The following is a 13,147-nucleotide window of genomic DNA, read 5'->3' as shown; positions in this document are numbered from 1 at the left end:
CCTGGGATCACACATGGGGGAACACCCTTCACTTTTAGTGGTAGAGGCAGATTTCAGTTTTAAATCCATGCTACTTTTTTTATCATGAGCTCAGAATAATAAGCTGTGATACTTCGGTGAAAAAACCTAACACATTTTAACATTTCTGTGAAGACATTCAGAGAAAGTTCCAAGCCCATGGGGTCTGGTTTATAATTGCTGCCAGACTGATAAATCCTGGATACAGAGGCATCTATATAAAAAAAAAAACAAAAAAACACCTTCCAGTAGCACAGGGAAAGTGTGCAATACCAAGCTATCATCACCTTCTGATAGACAAAACATTTATAGTTTATTGTTAGGAGGACTCTGGCTACAAAGCCTTTCCCTGAGCCAGGGTAGACTGACCTTTTGCAGTAGGAACAATAAGGCAGCAAACATGGCTGAACTGTCAGAACTTCTGCAATAACCCCAAATCCTTTTTGATATGGGGAATCAAAAGCACACAGCTCTCCACCACCTCCTAATAATGCCCACGACCTCAACAGTGCCTTACCAACCTGCTACCTAGTTTGAGCACTAGGTGCAGCACTTGCTTCCTTGCAGCAGCCATTTGCTTTCCTCTGGGTAGGTTCTTAGGAATCTCACATCTAGTTCCCCAAGCATTAAGTAAGAGAGTTTTCATTTCCTATCATGCTATCCTAATGCAACCTGCCCAAGAAGCCTCATCGATATGACAGCAGCAAATAGCTTGACAACTTCCTCCTAAATAACATCCTCCCACTCTGCTTTGTGCTCTATGGCTCATTCCTCACTGGGTATTTTAGGAATGCTGTATGTGTAGTTGAAAGTATGTAGTCTTTAAGAGTCAAAGTGTATGGCCCTTACTCCTACCACCTTTTGAGGCACTGCTTAATAATGAAACAACTCAGAGAAGGCTCCAAACAAACCTGAAATGGGTACAATTGCTCTTCCCTCTGTAGTGCATATGTATATAAATACATATAAAATAATAGAAACATTTAGGTTGGAAAAGACCTTTAAGATCATTGAGTTCAACTGTTATCCCAGTGCCACCATGTTCACCACTAAACCATGTCCCTGAGTGTCACAGTCACATGCCTTTTGGATGCTTCAGGCTTCACAATTCCACCACTTCCCTGGGCAGCCTGTTTCAATGCCTGACCACCCTTTCAGTGAAGATATTTTTCCTAATATGTGTATATATACATATATATGTATAAACCCTGCTGCATCACATTAGGGAGTTTAGCAACTGGTCCTTGCACTGACCTAGCCTACCATAAAAGCAGCAATCCATTCAAATCTCTTGGTTAATTTGCATTAAAAGGAGACTTTTTTTATTTCATAGAAGTTCATTAATAGGGGGAGTGAAAAAGAAGAGAGAACTTAGGGAAAAAAATGAGAACAAGCCAAATAATGAATCATGGTGGGAAATTACCAGGCTTGAGTGGTGGACATGAAATGCAAGTCCACATTTAGAACATTGCCTAAGCATGTGTTCAGCTGTCAGCTCTAGGGGTGTTTAAAATCAAAAGGCACTTTAAGCTTTTTGGGTTTAACTGCTATTTAAATTGGTTTAAACTGTTATTTGGATATTTGAGTTCCACAGATCCCTAGAAGTCCCTAAGTACTCACTACATCAGTTTGCTCAGTGCCTTCCTTACACTCAAACCCCTTCTGGTGCTTCAGTCATTCCTCTGCCTACTTGGGGGGTCCTTTGCAAGATCATCCTGAGCCCAAATAATTTTGTTAAATAACTGGATATTACTCCTCTCCTTAGAAACTAAATGCAAACTCGATCCAAAGAGGATAGGAGTTCTTCCATGTGTCTTTGATTCAGGCAGTGAAATCCTAAGTACAAGGCAGGCTTCTCTGTTTCACATTTTTTGTTGGCAAAGTAGAAAATTCTCCATTCAGCACGCAGAATTGCTGCAGTTTGCTTAGACACCAAGTCTCCATCTGCTCTACCAGGGTTGTAAACCTCTTGGCTTGAGTCTGGCTTCTGCTAGTCCTTTACTTCTCTTGCCTTCTTTCCTTATCTGAGGGTAAGAAACAAACCATAGAATCATTTAGGTTGGAAAAGACCTCTAAGACCATTGAGTCCAACTGTAAACCCATCACTGCCACGTCCACCACTAAACCATGTCTGCAAAATGCACATTAAGTATTCAGTTCCTGTCTGCAAAAGGAATTCCAATTAAAATAAACAAAAATGCTGAATGAAAGTGAGGATAATAGCATTTTATTGCTGCACAGCAGGGCTGTGAAGGTAATTAAATATTCAGAGGTTGGAGTAAAGGGAGATGTATATGTTCCCTAGATAGATGCATTCATTTTCATTTTCATTTAAAAATATAAACCCAAAAGATGACTGTGACTGTACATGTTTCCCTCCTTCACCCTGGACAATTGAATCCATTTACCTGGAGTTTGATCAAGTTACAGCACAAAAAAAATCCTATTTAAAAACAAGGCCCTTCTCTTCCTCTTTTTACTCACATCTTAATGCTTTACAAAGCAAAACTCCAGACACTTTGTGAGTCACATATCACTACCAAATAAGTTGCAGTCATTGAACGGTGCCTCATAAAGGAGGCAGGAAACAGGAAAAGCTCAAAATAAAGCTGTTTGTAAATTAAAGAACTGAGGGGAAGAATGGATAGGAAATGAGTCCCTTATTTCTTCTTCAAAATTATTCTGATTAATGAGGAGAAAGATCAATAGCCTATCTGCAGCTGCCATGGGGAAGACAGGGTGAAGAGTGAATCCAGATCCAAGTATCCCCGTGGTGCCAACACATCACATTCTGCACAAGCTCGATATAATGAGCTGCAGGGTGAGATCTCATGCGACTGCACTACTTTACCTGTCTGTCCATTCAGTTCCTCATTACAGCTCAATGTGCTCAGTTACAGGGTACCAAAAGGAGAAATGTATGGCATAGATTTGTGAGTAGGCAGAGAAAGGATTGCTTTCATTCCTGTGGCACTGCTTTCCTCCTGCTGTAACAAGAGCCCCAGATGCTCCGGGCTTCCCCCTGCACTGCTGCGGCATGCAGCTCGGAAGTCATGTGTACGAATTTTTCCACAACACGTGGCAACATCCAGGCCCACAGCATACTGAAAGCAGCTAAACATTCCCACTGATGGTTTTGGAGTTTGTTTTTAAATCAACCCCTAAATGAAGCACCTCAGATATTGCTGCTTCCTTTATTAATGTTTGGTTTGAGGACTTCGTAATTATGTTTAGTAGCTTTTGTGGGCCAACAGATTCCAAGACAAAATGACCTGGCAGGGTGCTGAGGCCATTTCCACTGTTTTTGGAGCGCTGTGTAAGGACAGAATGACTGTTTTTTGGATGGAGACCCTGGGTGAAACAAGGCAAGGCATCATGCTCCCATCCACTTTGGCTTGCCCCAGAGACAGGGAGAAAGTACCCAGCACTATTTCATTAGGGTTTTGGCATGTCCTTTAATGGCGTTTGTGGTAGTTACAGGCACAAAGGAAGCATTTATCCCCGGTTGTTTTTCCCATCTGCAGCCATTCATTTGCAGATTTGCCCAGAGATCAATTCACACTGGCAAGAGAGATAAGAGGGACCCCTGACGCTGGACTTCAGAGATTACAGCAGCCAGGCTGCTCCAAGGGCAGTTGCAGAGCCGCAGAAGGGTGCTGTATTTTTGAGCATCCTCTAATATGAGCATCCCCTGACACATGCACCCCACGAACGCTATCACAGTCGACCTGCTTGCTCCAGGCTCTGCCGAGAGCTGATGGACACCAGAACTCAGATGCAGTTAGGGAGGGATTCCTCCTTTCTGCAGCAACTGGGTACAGACAAAGCAACACACAGAGAAAGGCTAGTGACAAAAATTTTTACCGATACACATTTGGAAGAGAAAACTTGGTTTCCATTGCCAGCTCTCCAGAAGACATGGTCTCCTTTTTGGCATAACCCTGCTCCAAACGGGGAGGCAATCAAAGGGATTTTAGCAGAAACCTCTTAGCAAGGGGCACTGCTCCCGCAGCCACAGGAGTGACTAGCAGTCAATGGGACACAGCTCTTAAAGAGCTGCCTCCCTGACTATAAATACTTTGAACATTTAAAAATGCTTAATGTGATGTTTGTGAAACCGAGGAAAGCAGCTATACAATGCTCATATTTAGATTCACTGAAGAAAATATTTTCATTTAGTACTTAACTGTATCCTTACACTTGGGTTTAAGCCACCCCTAAAATTGGCTCAGGCTGCCACAAAACAACAGCTTAAACCAATTTAATTGCTGTCTGCTGCAATCCCACCCGACTTCCCACTCCTGGATGCACATTCCCCATCTTCTTTCTTACGCCAAGTCTCTTGCTTGTCTAACCCTGGTCTGAGCCATTTGGGCATGCAAGCCAGACACACACCCTCGACACCTTAAAACCCACCCCTTTTCTACCGATTTAGCATGCTGGAGTGACTCGACACCAGGTCAGATGCACACTAGAGCCAGTGAAAAGAAAGGCGTGGAATTGCTCAATTGAGGCAGGGTGGGACCACGAGGTTCAGAAATATGACATCTCATCCCTGTAGTCCTGCTCCCTCCACCTCTGCCCAGCCCGTTTAATCCCATCCCGTGCTAAATTATCCAAAGTTTAACCTGACCCTCCTCCCTAGACACACACACACACACACACACACACACACACACACACACACGGTTTCTGCGAGGTCACTAAATTCACTCAGCTCAGCAAGAGTCCTTACCAGCATGGAAATGCATGACTGGAGGTGAGAAGGGCTTCTCCCTTTCAACATCAGGGAGCCATTAGATGATCTAAGCCGTGCTGTGGTGCTGTCAAGCCATATCCTCAGGCTTCTGCATGCATTTGAATCTCTGTTACCCTGAAATCCGGGCTACAGAATTAGAGACAAAGATTTAAAATGAAGAGAATCGAGGAGCTGAGCAATAACCATGCTTCCCAGGGAAGGGTCCCGCAACTTCGGCTGTTCCTCCCTGTAGCAGCTGTTCTACCTGGTCATTCTAATAGCCCTGTTTTAAGATAACGATACCAAGGACTAAGTCAGATCTTTCTGGAGGAGATGTAAGTCAATTTATGGGAAACTCAAAGACACTGAAGTAGCTGGAACCTAATAAAAATAAATGGAAAGGGAAAAAAAGAAGAAAAGAGAAGGGAAAAAAAGGAAAAGGAAAAAGAAAAGATAAAAAAAAAAGGCAAGAAAAAGCAAAGCCCTACAGCAAGAAGACAGCTGAGATTTCTGACAGGATACCCTTCACCCAGTCTGAATTTACCAGTGTTTTGTGACATAGACAGAGTCTTAAATATGAAGATAAGTGCTCATCTGTAAAGAAGTTTTCTCATACATTATGCAGCACCCTTTTCCATACTTCATATATATCTGTCTGTACCTATAAATAGAAAGGATGTCTCATGTACATTATCATATATTACAACTTCTGATGAGATGGTAAAGAAATAAACAAAGGAAGTAGTGTGCTTCACCAGGGCATGCAAACTCCACAGGGCTTTGGTTAGCCAGCATCAGGCAAACCAGTGCTGGAAATAGTACAAAAAACCTGTGGAAAAGCAAAAGAGTGGGAGAAAAGACAGTAAACCGATGGGTTTGCTGCATGTCAAACAAAAGACCAAGTAACCTTGTGAAGAGGCTAAAAGACCAAAAAGAATCTTAGTGTGCTTAAAACTGGAATATTGCACAAAGTGGCACGGCATTACTAGGGAGAACAGGCCAGAGCAGGTCTGCTGGGCAGCACTGGGAGGAAGAAGACAGGATCTGCAATTCTGAGGCCAAATTCAGAGTCAAACCCCAACTCTCAGCCTGAAAGAGATAGGGGCTAGAACTGCTAATTGCTTTCCTTTTTCAGAATGTGTCACCTCTGCATTGCTGGAGGATTTCTTCCTTCAAAAAGGAAGAAAAATCTTCATTCTCACACATTTTATGAACTGATGAAATATCTTCACAACTTGTTTTCATCAGTGTTTACTTGTTTAGTATTTCAGCTTGACCACTGTGCCTACGGGGCTAATGAGCTGTGACTGGCAATACAATTAAAGATAGATTTGATGGCATCCTGGCGGACAAAAGTGTTTTAATTAAACTGAAAGAAAATTGTTGTTTATGGGCCAGGAGCCCATACTGAATAGAAAAAAGTAAGCCTTTTGATAGGAAAAATCAGTGCCACATCTAAAGGATGGGGAAACTGAGGTTTAATTCTTGGCTCTAGCAGACTTCCAGCAGAGCCCATTATTTCAGGCCAAGGGCATGTTTTGACTTGTCTTCTGGAAAATGTGGAGAGTTCAGTCCCAGCCTCCCTGTAACTTTCTGGCTATTTTCACTAGGGAGGGCTGAGCAGAGCCCAAAGGAAGCTCCACACTGGTTAGAATCAGCGCCACTTCCTAGTTCTCCCCACAACTTCACTTAACTGTAAAACTCAGCTCAGTTGTTTAAAGGCCAAGCTAAATCTGAACCAGCCAGGGTTACATTAAAAACCACAAGATTTATAAAAAGCAGTTCTCTCTCTCACCCTGCTAAGGCTCAAAAAACTAGCAAAACTTACTTTGACTTTCCTAAGAGTAAAGTTAAAATTTCCAAGTTTGCTCTTTTAATCAACTTCAGTTACTTCTCACCAGCTCTGAAAATAGTATAGTTTTGAGCTTTGCTTGATTCATTGTGGAAGGAGATGGAAGGAGATTTTGGACAGAGAAAGAATGGTAATGAATCAGTTTCTCCAAGGCAGAATTATCACATATAGGGATTTCAAGGCCAGGTAGTCAGCTTCCCCTATTGAAGTTGTGCAACACGTTGCACTTAAATACTATATTATCACTTGCTTCACTTTGTCAGCTTTTACTGCTTGGTCTGAAAGTTCTCACTGGATGCCACAATCAAAAAGACACTTTTCCTGTTTTTATTCAAGGAGTTCCTTTTGTTTTAGCCTTGTCAGAAAAAAAAAAACCAAAAGAGGGAAAAAAAAGGAAAAAAAATGTTTAATATTAACAATGTATATACCTCCACAGCTGTAATGGTATAGTTTATATCTGGAGTCTGACAAAACAATGATGTGTGAAGTCTGTAAAAGACAAAAGAAAACTAAAGTTACAAGACTGACAGTGTAGCCCATCCGAGTTCACCATGAGTGAATGAGAAGTGTAGAGGCAGAGGCTGATTTACACAAGAACTGAAGTTGATTCAAGGCCACCATTACCTCCCAGTGATCATCTCTCTTACAATTTAGATTTAAAAGCTATGGTGCTTTGCAGGTCTCTTATAGCTTTGCAGTCTCTCATACTTTCTGTGGGTGTCCTTTAAGCTGCAGGTAAATCCATCCCATTTACAGTAAGCTTTCACCTGAAACAGAAAATACATCCTAAGGTTTTACCAACTGACATCTAACAACTGAGGCACCTCCTGGGGCTTCGGTTGCTGAAATGAAGCAGTGTTTTATTTTGCAAAAAGGCTCATACATAGAAATACTCATGATCCTTTTCCTCATGTGACATGAGAGGTCAGAAGCATTGGTACCTCCGGTCCACAACCTCAGATGACACTGTTGCCTAAATACACATTGAGAATACATGGTTTTAGTTGGAGTCAACTCAGGAGCAACAGGAACACGTTTAAGCTCAGAGAGCCAGTCTAAAAAACCCAAAAATGAAACTAAAAAAAATTGCAGCCAAATTTCAAAAAATAGAAACGGAATCATGCCATTAGGCAGCTCACTTTAACCTCAAGTAAAAGTCCTATTTACCCTGGCTCAACAACCAACTTTTTTGCTAGTCTTCTATGCATGACCTGGTCAGCATGGAAAGTCTTCACCCCTTACCCACTCTTCATCCAGCTTCCACCTCCAGGGCCGCCTGTTGTGGCCATCAGACCCAGAGGACAGGCCACAGAAAATCTCTGGAGCTCACTCCTCCACTTCCAGATCTCTTCCTCCTGGCAGAGCACAGCTGGTTAGAGCACCAGCCTGAACACATCATGTAGTAAATCAACACCTCTCTTTGCTTATGCTGCTAATGACACCCCAGATTACTAGCACTTAATTGAATTTACTTTTCAGTGTGTTTTTTTACATTTTGTTTTTCTATCAGCTGAGACAATAAAAATCAATTCCTGTAGGGCAATTTAATTTAGGTTTACATGGTGTTATATATTCAGATTTTCAGTTTTGCAACATTTGCGTGGCAAATCCATGCAGGACTGTTTTTTAAGTACTTCTGTGAAATTAAAGTAAAGCCAGACTGAGGGTAGACACTTAAACAAGCAAAATACTTAAAAACAAGTTAATATGAAGGAAAAACAATTTAAGGGAGAAATGTTATTTGGCCAGCTGAAGCAGATTGGTTAGAGAGATCTCATACATATGCAAGAAATACACTTCTGTGTATAAATATTTGGAGGACACAGATAATTAGGTTTTTTTCTGATGAGTTTTGTATTAGAATTGATACAAAATACCATTGAAATCTTCCCCCCTGGGCACAACTACCTACCATATAAAAGGTCTTGTTTGTGAAAAACATCTTCACATGCTAAGCTTTGTGGCTCAAGGATGGCTGTGCAGATCTACAGGTTGTGTGTAACTCACAGGGCATGAATTTAACCATGGAGCAGGCTGGTTGAGACTGTGCATGGGTCTTGTGGTCTGTCCCTCCTGCTCAGGAAGGGTGGAGCAGTGTGGTAGCTGCTGTAGGGAAAAGGGAAGTAATTTCAAGCAGTACTTAGCACCCTAACACTTCCCTGGAGAATGCCTGACTCTAATATATTTTACTTTTCCCAAATGATTTAATAAAGACCTGGAGATATTTTTTTTCTCCTTGCAGATGGGCTTTGCTGCTTTCTGGGAGCAGGAATGTTTATTTGGAGGAACAGGTCTTTAAAAGACAAGTATTTAGCATCGGGAAGTTCAGCCAGAGGAGTGATTTTTACTTTTGCAGATTTAAATATTTCTAATAACTTTAATCATTCTTATTCAACAGCATGTATGAATTAGGTAACTAACGTTTCTCTCTCAAGAGACAAGGCTAAAAATTTCAGGGCTATGTACTAGGTGTCTAGTGGAAGTGGCTTGTTCCCATTTTACCCTGGTGTAGTGCAACACTAGACAGAGAAAAGCTGCTCTGTACTTTGGGATAACCATCTATGACTATTTTGATCCTTAATTCACTTATTCAGACAAGTTTACTTCTGCTAAACCTACAGAAAGTTTCCACTGACATTTCCCCCTTTTTGAATTAATAAGTGCCTCACCATTAGTTCCTGTGAGTGTTATTTTTTTGATTTCACCTTCTGCACTGATGGAACCACCCTTCCCTTGTGGGCAGCACTGGAGATTGTTGTGCTTTCACCCACCACCACATTGTTGGGGGCACTTGAATGTTGAACCAAACCCTCTTTGGTCTTGGAGGTGCCAGCCTCTGTCCAGAGCAGGGATATGTGTATTAAAAATGCAACGATACACACAAATATCTGCTCCTGGGGGCTCAGCAGGGGAGAGGCAGAGACGAGAGGAAAGGAAAGGATGTACACATTGCTGGAGGAACTTCGTAGTGCATGAGTGCAGTGTTTATTTCTGTAATTATTTTTTGTTTCTTCTTGACATCTGACTGCATCTCTTGTCCTTCTGCCTCCAGCATTTCAGTGCCACTTCTGAAAATTAGACAGAGTGGTCACACCTTACAGCTCCAACCAGCACATTAGTGGGGCTCAAGTGACTACCAGCATTATTTGTTTGCAGACTTCACCCAATCTTTTATTCAAATCGAAAGGAAGAAGTTACAAATAGGATTATGTTTTTAAGACAAGTAAGTCCACACGTGCTACACTGCAAAAGAAACAGTCTTCTTCCTCTAGAAAATTATTGATCAAAGTTATTATAATCTGCATTTATTTTAAGTAGATAAAATGGCAAATGTACATGGTAATGAAATATAGTGTTTTATGATGTATATTATGAAATAGAAGAGAATGAGATTATTTCTTTAAGCCTATCAATTATTAAATTATCATTAAAATATATGTATATAAATAATTCTAAGAGACTTTCTGATTAGATTACCTTGATATGACAGAACACATTGTGATTATTCTTTGATGCTTTGCAATAGGGATTTAAATTCTAAGTAGATTACAGGAAGATTTTCTTTTGAAACAGCAGCAAGAGGTAATGGGTGGACAATACCTAATGAAGCAGAACAGGAAACAGAAGCGACTTTTTAATTGACTCAGTTAGTTTCCTGTGTAAAAGATGACGAACTTACCACCATACAGATTTTTTGGGGGAAGCTTCATTCAGTTAATTAGATATTCAACATTCAGGGCATTTAATACAAACCGTTCTGCTACTACTTGCAATATTGGAAGACCAAAGGAGAGTGCTGTTGTGAACTTTGAGATCAGGAGATCTGCAGAGAGAGGATTTGTACCTTAGTGTAAGTGCTGAGCACCAGGAGGATTACATGCTCTTCCACAAAAAGGAGAATAAAGCAGGTTTTCATCTCTCATTTTGCAAAGATGGCAGCAATCTCTAGTGCTGGGGTGGACTTTTTCCTTCTTCAGTGAGGTGTAGGAGCACCACACTGAGAGAGTGCTGGGCCAAAAGGAGCTTGCAGCAGAGGTGACTGGTGTTTGCTGGGCTAAACAAGGAATTTGGGTGCCTGAAGCCTGAGTGAAGAAGCAGATTAGGAAACGGGGAGCAGCAGAGAGGAGCAGGGATGAAGGCTGGATGTGGTCTAAAGGACAAAGGAAGCAGGATTTTTGCAGATCCTTGGCATTGAGCAGTGATTACTAGAGAAATGTTCACAGAGGTGTCTGAGAAATGTAAGCAGGAGAGTTTGAAGGTAGGCAAGCGCACAGCTCAGCTGTGCTATCAGCAAGGTGTTTCCAAAGCTGATGAGCAAAACACTTCCTTTGCCCCATTTATGACAAGTGAAGAAAGGAGCAGGGCTCTATTGAAATATGTGTGGTAGGAGCCCCATTCATGTGAAGAGGCTCCATTCAGGGCCTTACAAAGGGTATGAGTCAACTGCAAAGAAAGGAGGCATTTCACAGAAACTGAAGTGTGACCCTTTGTTTTGCCTGACCCCAAGGTCCTCAGTGACACAAAAGGGGACCCCAGCACTGATTCTGCAGCAACAAATGCCTGTTGTGAGTAAGTGTATTTGAGGAGCAGTGACAAAAAGAAATGACCCGAGGTTCTTGTTTCCAGCCCTTGTTTCCCAAGGGACTGTCAAGGAGGGAGTCCTGAGCGCAGCCTCACTAAGGTGAAGAGATGAGGGTGCTGGAAAGCTCTTCCTAGTGGATGCATTTCCCTTGAAAACCTCTCCCGAAATGCATGATCTGATCATCCACATGTACAATCAGGACACCTGGGTAGTGAAGTTTTTGGATTTCAATCTGCAAAGTCTATAGAAGTAAATGCACCTTTTATTCAGCTGTTACGTGAAGTGGGATTTTTCTAATTTAGGACTGGCAAGGGATTAGAGTGTTTTAGTAACCCTGTCTTTGTCTTAACCTTCCATTAGTCTATGACTACTTTCTTTCACAATCAAAGTACACATTAAAGGGATGTTTTGCTTTGCTCTTTTCATTATTCCAGAGAGCTGCAGTCCCTATTAAAGTTCATGATGGCATTAGGGTGCAGAATGATGGATTTAAAGGTATCATAAAACTCTTCCTGGTAAGTAGTAGTCCCCAAATATATTCCAGTTGTGACCAGAGAGAGGCTGCTGGAGGCATCCCAAGCAGCCATGCACTGGCGCTCTGCAGATCCTTTGAGCTGAGGAAATTCATTTGCATATGGATGCCATGCTAAGGAGGCCAGCCCGGATTTCATTACTGCTAATGATGTGTGTGGGACAAGTGATTTAGTTTATAGCCAGTGCCAGGCATGGCACAATGAGGAAGTATTTACTTCATGCAAAGCTCTTTCTTGCTTCTAAGACCTAAAATTCAGGGGATTTCAAGCAGCTCCAGTGTTACAGACCTGGTGTGTTCATGACCATGAACAGAGCTGTGACTGAGGCAAGGGAAGGAGGGAGAAGGAAGCATCAAGATGTAGTATTGATGCCATGGAGGAAAGGACAGGAGGAGAAATGAAGGGGAATGAAAAGCAGAAGAGAAGAAAGACCAACAGAGGATGGAAAAAACCAGCAGGGAGAACTGGCTGTGCAGGAGTTGTGGCTGCCAAGGCTGGACATTTGGACTTGGGAGGTGACAGAATTTTCACTGGGTCTTTGCTATAGTTTTCACAACTCAAAATGCAGGCAAGCACTTTGGGCCAGGGTAAGATGTAAGATCTTCAGAGACAAGTTTCTGAAAACTGGAAAGGAAAAAAAGGACCCCAGGATAACACTGGAGTTAGAGTAGCTGGGAGTTGCTGCATTGCCTGAAGGCATCTTCCTACTCCACCGGAGTCACCTCTGCTTTCCTGTTGTAATAGACATTGCCTCAGGCAAGGGGGATTGGAGAGGGGCCTAGGGGCAGATTCTTGGCATCTGCTTCAGGGGTCAAAGGGACTACTATGCTCAGGCAACTTCAGGAAGGGCTTTTTGAACTGGGATCAGTGTCTTGGGTGGCCTCTCAGCAGTGCGTAATAAATCCATCAAGCAGAAGAAAGGATCCAGAAAGAAGGAATGAGTGACTGAGGGGAGTAAATAAGAGGGATTAAGGCACACCATACCAGCAAGCTGAGAGTGTCTAGAGCATGCACTGCCCCCAGAGGATGTGTCAGGACAGAATTTAAAACGTTGAGAAGGCTTGGAGCAGGAACCCAATTCTGGGGTTCATGGGTCCTAACATCCCTTGTGCTTTATACTCTCCCTCTATCATTTCACAGGGTAGCAGGGAAGAAGGCCTGTGAGCTGCAGCCCATATCTTGGGCATGGGATATGACCATCCATCTGCAGCTCACAATATGAAAACCTGAACAATGGTCTTTCAAGAGGAATCACTCCTGCCTTATTCATGGCACAGCAGCTGGTTGTAATGAATTTCAACTGTTTGGCTGCAATCACCCACAATGCATGCAATCAAAAGGGTTATGGCCCTGGTCACTCCTTCAGCAGCCTGGAAATGCTATCTCCAAAAATACAGGATGGTTTTGGGAACCTTGATTTAAGC

This window comes from Aphelocoma coerulescens, chromosome 2, assembly GCF_041296385.1.
Source record: "Aphelocoma coerulescens isolate FSJ_1873_10779 chromosome 2, UR_Acoe_1.0, whole genome shotgun sequence".
In the NCBI taxonomy this organism is placed as follows: domain Eukaryota; kingdom Metazoa; phylum Chordata; class Aves; order Passeriformes; family Corvidae; genus Aphelocoma; species Aphelocoma coerulescens.
The sequence above is the reverse complement of the archived record's forward strand: the minus strand, read 5'-3'. Positions refer to the sequence as shown.